At 40.7% G+C, this 6,494-nt stretch overlaps 1 long non-coding RNA gene across 3 annotated transcripts; it reads right to left on the reverse strand.

The window, feature by feature from the left end:
• Window positions 1-230: 230 nt before the first annotated feature.
• On the reverse strand, window positions 231-5,261 carry LOC149032533 (uncharacterized). Of its 3 annotated transcripts, none has more exons than XR_016176577.1 (3): window positions 4,925-5,261; window positions 1,485-1,682; window positions 231-922 (listed from the first exon to the last, which is right to left on the reverse strand). It is a non-coding gene; the product is annotated as an uncharacterized LOC149032533 (long non-coding RNA). The 3 variants fall into 3 exon arrangements; XR_016176578.1 differs by having other exon boundaries at window positions 4,774-5,261; XR_016176579.1 differs by lacking the exon at window positions 4,925-5,261 and adding an exon at window positions 1,742-2,131.
• Between the last annotated feature and the right edge of the window lie 1,233 nt (window positions 5,262-6,494).

A 6,494-nucleotide genomic window follows, 5' to 3' on the forward strand; every position in this document is an offset into this window, starting at 1 on the left:
TTTCTCTCTCTTCGTACGAGTAGCTAAACTCGAATCCAAATGCTCGAGGCTGAATTGTTGCTAAGTCACCGACGTCAACACGGAATAATACACGAATCTTTTTGAGTATTTGCTTAGGATCATTTTTATAGTTTGTTTCTTTAATGTAATATATATACTTAGTCGCGAGAAGTGTTTGTTTTTATACGCAAAAATCGCAATACATTTTATTCACAAATCAATCGTTTAGGTATTTTAATAAAATTTGAGCTTATTCTTTTTTTCATTAGGACAATTGTTACAAAAATATACGTTATATTTCTATACTAACGTTTAGAGATTTGATTTTGTTAAATAAGTTATTAAAACTCGATTAGAAAGTATAGTTTACAATGATGGGAGTCGTCGTTAATCTTCGTAAACGATCATCATTGATCCTTAGAACAAACTTCGTCAGTTTCCCATAGACGACGGACAGACCTGCAGGTTGGGCCCTTTTCTCGCGTAATACTAGGAGGAGGAAGGACTTTGCTTTCTCGACTGCTAAAGCACGAGAGTTCCCATATCAGGAATGCAAAGCTTGATGTATCGACGCTTTATGACATAGGGGGAAGGGAATATATATATATAGAACGCCCACCCTCCTGAAAAGGTAAGCCGTGCCGACAACGTCATCTCTGCTAGAAGCGAAGTCACCCTAATGGTCGGATTAGTTTCTGATAGCGATGCTCGAACAGGCTTTGGGTTAACTCGAGCGAAGATCTGCATTCATGAAGGATGCTGTCGTAGTTGCACCGTCCTTCTCTATACTACCTACTTCCCTTTCCCTTCTCGTCCACGTTCTCGTCCTCGTCCTTGTTCTCCTCGTCATCCTATACTACTCTCTTCCTCTTCATCTCGGTTGCTATTAATTATTCATCTGCACGACACGCATGATGGCCCCCTTCGTCATGGTTAGAAAAAGAGAAAACTTTGTTAGAAAGTTTTATTATTATATTACGAATTATTTATTTCTTCATTTATGCATGCATACATATAAATTGTATTTATAAATGATTCGTCATTAATTATATTTTTAATGAGAACATAATTTTGATTAATTTACTAGTCGTTAATCTGTAAAAAAGATTTCATTTGACGAGCAATAACTCGGATTAGTTAAGTGTTACTGTTTGTTAAAAACTTGTGACATTTGAACATTATCTTCTGTGATTCGAATAAAGATTTGTTTTTTTTTTTTTTTTTTTTTTTTGATAGATCGTTAACTAAGACGAGATACCTTGTGTGTTAGATGGGATATTTCTAAACGTATAACAGAAATCATCTTAAAGGTTTTAATAGTATTCCAGTTTGGAAAGTTCAGAGTCCTTAGTCAATATCTCTCAATATCGTTATCTCTGCTGTCTAAACGACAGAAAAGACAAAGAAGAAAAGAGTAGAAGTAATAGTAGTAGTAGTCTTAGTAGTAGAAGAAGAATAAGAATAGAAGAGTGGAAGAGACATACCTGGCCTTCGTGAGATCGGTTCTTGGCCTTGTATCTTCTTCGAAGATCTTGCTCTCTGTTTAAGAAAGCAGGGTTGAATGCTACCTCTATCCTTTTCTCATTCTTTCTTTTTTCTTTTTTTTTTGTTTTCATTTCTTTTCATCTCATCTCTTCTTTCTCCGTCTCATTTTCTCTACACACACTCTTCTTCAGCATTCCCTGCAAAAGAATCCGAAATGGAATCATCGTTCGATAGACGATCTGCTCACGGAGCGAACCTTTCAATCATGCGACACCTATCAACTACGAGGGACTCCCAGTCTTCCAAATGAGACCCCGAGAGTCAGCCTGCAACTCTCCTCGTTGGTAAGGGAGGGAGAAGGAGAACGGAGGAAAAAGTGCTCGTGGCGTGATCCTATCAGTGATTCATGAGCTACGTTGAGATATTTATTTGGATCACCCTGCTTAGTTCCCTCGACCGTGTAGTGATCTATCGTATCGTTTGCTGACTCCACGATGTGCTGCTTGCTTTCTTTTAAACATCTCACAGTCATCTTTCTCTTTCTCTTATATGTTATGCTCTAAAGATCGTTGAATTCATTTCAGTGAGTAAAACTTCGATCCTTATTTCCCATATTCAGTTTAATTTGATTATATTGCTTAAAGTTTATGCAATCTAACTTCGATATTAGAGATAGACATATTTTCTTTCAAATATATTCACATAAGTGAATCCTAATTTAACCCTTTCGCTACTATGGGCCATTATAATGGCCCCTTATAAGATACCACTGAGGTACTACGGGCCACTATAGTAGCCCATAAATGTAATAGTATGCTCCATAAAATGCCGCGTATTTTACATACGACGAATATATGCAGTTATAGCATACCAAATATTCCATTATGGAAATGTTATTTTAATGTTTTGTTTCTTTCAATTAAAAACCATTAACTGTAACTAAATTACTCAAAAATAAAGTGCAGTTTCGATGCTGCACGTATTGGCAGCCCGTACAGTAGAAATAAGCCCGTATCGAAAAGGTTAATAATAATACGCTAGAGGTTTGTAATACGTTACTTTTTATTTTTGATTTTATTTTGTATTTTTGTTCAGTTCTTATTGGGCATTTGTTTGAAGGAAGAAAGGAAGGAAGAAAGGAGAACGACAGTGTTGGTAGGTTTTCTTTCTACAGGTTCCATGACACGGGTGGAGCGTGCTCCGGAGAGCGAAAAGTCCGTCCCGTGTCACGCAACGTGTTTCTCGTTCTCCTATTGGTTCACCTTTAGAACGAGGATCGTGAACGCCCTCGCGCACGCATACGGGACCGAACGAGCGAGCGAGCGGTCTCGTGACCGGTGACAATATTCTCTCAAGCACCATTTTCATCCTTCTTTTTTCTTTCTCTCTTTTTTGTTTTTTTTCTCTTTTTTTCCGTCTACCCACCTTTTTTCTCTTTTCCATTTTTTATGCCCGCCATTTTGGTGCGCCAGAGCGTGAGAAGGCCTCGGTTATAAAGAGTCTACTCTGTTATATACATATATATATATATGTACATGGACATTTTATATAATATATCTATTCATCGAGACCGGAATTCTGTTATACGATTAACGTGCTCGAACGAACGAACGAACGAACGAACGAATGCACTGGTAGCAACAGAATGTAACTGTAACTTTTGAAATGGAATCAATTCGAACCGATGTCATCTTGTTGTTGCTATTACTGTTTGTTGAATGTTAACTAACGTAATAAGTGGTTTGAGTTAAAACGAGAAGAAGAAGAACAACAACAAGAACAACAAGTTGTACTATAGTTTCTCCAATTTGCGTAGGTTACGTTTGGGTACTCGATCAACAATTATTCGCCTTGGGGGTGCATTATAAATTTTGTCTCCAATCTCTGTACGCGATCTTAACGTTGCGAGAGTGTGTGAGAGAGAGAGAGAGAGAGAGAGTAAGAGAGAGTATGCAAAGCGCGAGCAGCCAGATATCGGCCTAAGCATAAATTCCTCAAGCGTTGTGACACACGCCGCAGCATAATCTCGACTCACTAACGGACGCATGGAAGAGGGCCGGGGGGTCGGGAAAGGGGTGAACTGGTGGTGCTGCTGTTACTGCTACTGCTACTGCTACTGTTACTACTACTGCTGCTGCTAGTTATAGTAGGAGGTTGAAAGGGGGTTAGAAGGGAGAGGTGCGACGGCTCGAATCTGCGCAAACCGCGCAGTATCGTCTGAGATTTATGACCCGGAGAAGATAGACCGGAGTGATACTCGTCGAGCGATGAATCCGAAACGGCCTTTTCTCTGCTTCCGATCTCTACCATCATCGTTAGAGTAGCTAATTGCCAAAATCGTACCTTTCAACGTTGATTCTGTTTATTCTTCTTTCTTATACCTTCATTCTGTTATTGTTAATTTCTCTATTTTTCTTTGATTATCAAATAAATATCTTCCTTCGTTCTTTTTCTTGCTTTTAATATCAAGTAATAACGTAAATAGAAAAACGTGTATCCGTTTTATAGCAAACTAGCTAGCTCGTTGCATGTTGTTTGCTAGTTAACGCAACTAATGTACCGTGTACTATGTGTGGTCCTGAAAAAAGAGAAGCTAGAATGCTTGTAGGCGCCGTTCTATATGTAATCTAAGTGCGGTAACGATAATATAAACTGAAGAGAGAGAGAAGCACTCTATGGAGTAGTGCTTGGGCGCACAAGTGCGCATTGTCGGGCACGCGCTACCACTCTACAGATGCCCAGGCTGAGCTTAGTAATAGCACTTAGCTTTCGAGTATCTCGCATATGCTTCGAATCAGTTGCGAAACTTATCCGGCCGATTGTTCTAAAAGCCGCGACCTACCACCGTACGAACGAACGAACGAATGAACGAACGAACCCACGCAACTTCCTCTTTTTATTATTTAAAGTGTTGTACACTTTCGAAACGTCCGTCTCGATTTTCATCAATTTAAAATTATTCTTACGATAATCATATTAATGATAAATCTTTGAGATAAATGTAACCGATGTTAAATATATAATGTGAAAAAGAAACCACATTTGCAAAGATGCGATAATTTTCTAAGATTATTATCATACAGGAAACGTTGAAAGTTAAAACAGTTATGAAAGAATAAGTTTCTTAGGTTAGAAGTAAGTAAGTAAGTAAGTAAGTAAGTAAGTAAGTAGTATATCCAAGAGTTAGAGTAACATTGGTAGTTAGAGAATTAAAAGGAAAACTCGGGAAGGTCTGCTGGTGTAAGCGTAACGAGCATTCTGGCACGATCAAGCACAATAGGGACATACGTTCGCACAGGCGCGTCTCTTTCTCTTTCCCCTCTTAGTAGTTGGTATAGTTCTACTCTTAGAAGCGTGGCACACACACACACAAACACACTTATACATTTAGAAATTCACATCAATGTACATAGAAAGTTCCCATTCTTGAGGAACCTACCGCAGAGTTTCGCGTTGCTACTGCAATGACAGGGGCGCGTGCCCTCACAAAGCACACTTCAGGGATGACTCGAGTGTGTCGTCGTGTCGTTGTCGTTGTCGTTATGGTGGTAGTAGTAATAATAGTAATAGTAGTTAAGCCTTATTGTTTCAACTTACACAGAGGCTACCTACCTACCTACCTACCTACCTACCTACCAACCATCGTTGAGAGTTACCGAGCAACGACGATGAATGATGAACGAGTGAAAGAGAAAGATGAGAGGAGGAATGGTCGGAGGGGACCACCAACGCGCGTCGATCAAGTGAGATGCTTTCAATTTTACCACACTCGTGCACTTTCCTTTTAACAAACGTCGACCAATAATACCGAACTGGACGTTCCTCCCCTATTGTTTCTTAGGCGTGCGCTTCTCTAAGCTCATAGAAAGAGAAGAGAGAGAGAGAGCTTAGTTTGAGGAAACGGATCCTCTCCAAAACGAACGTTTCATGCTTCAATCTTGAACGAATAGAGAGTACGATAATTGATCCTATTTATTCTGGTCCAATTCTTAATCAATTCCCTTCGAATAGAGAAGATGGGTTTAGTTGTTTCTTTTATATTGAAAAGGGAAATCTTGAAAGTGTGTAAGTAATCATCATCGTCGTACAGTATAGAAGGAAGTAGATAGAAATTTCGTTAATTTGCGTGTCCCGTGAACGAGGAAATTGTATGGAGGATCAAGTAGAAAGACACAAAGTGAAGCTGAGAATGGGGTAAAATAAAGAAAGAAAGAAAGAAAGAGAGGAGTAGAGAATTGGAGAATATCCTCGTGACGGGATCCTAGTCAGGATTCTAGGGGATGTTAGGGGGAGGAGGGGAGGATAGGGAGGGGTTGGAAAAGCCAGCCAGCCAGGCAGCCAGCCAGTCAGCCAACAAGCGAGCCAGCCAGCCAGTAAGCCAGTCGGGTACTCGGGGGTGCGGGTGTACAGAGAGAACGAACGATAACGGAGGGACTCGGTTGTCTGATGGCAAGATGGCGTCCTACGATAGTGACGTCACAGGTGGCTCGGATGTGCGGAGTAAGAGAGAGAGAGAGAATTGGTGGGTGGGAGGTTTAGTACGGGCGAGACGAAGGGTGGATGAACGCGAACGGTTAGATAGAAAGAGAAAGAGAGAGTGAGAGAGAGAGAGAGGAAAGGAAATGGGAAAGAGATAAAACGAGAAGGTGGAGATAGAGAAAGAGAAAGAAGTGAGTATATGGTGGGAGAAGACAAGGAGAGAGGGAGAATGAGGCAAGAGGAGAATCCGCGAACGTAGGAAGAGACAGAATCACGAATCGAGTGTGTGTGTGTGTGAGAGAGAGAGAGAGAGAGAGAGAGAGAGAGAGAGAGAAAGCACGAAGCTGAAGTACGAGGGAGTACCAAGAGGAGGGAAGTGGAGCTGGATGGAGGTTGGATGAGGAGGAGGAGGAGGTGGAGGAGGAGGTGGAGAAGGGAGAGTACTCTTTGGTAGGGGTGAGAGAGAGAGAAGCGTATAATATTGATCGCATCTCCGTGCCTGCAGACAGCATCTACCCACTGTTGACGGG

The sequence above is a fragment of the Polistes dominula genome, unplaced genomic scaffold (assembly GCF_049000335.1).
Source record: "Polistes dominula isolate Pdom_NZ unplaced genomic scaffold, Pdom_raw_medaka contig_23, whole genome shotgun sequence".
NCBI lineage: Eukaryota > Metazoa > Arthropoda > Insecta > Hymenoptera > Vespidae > Polistes > Polistes dominula.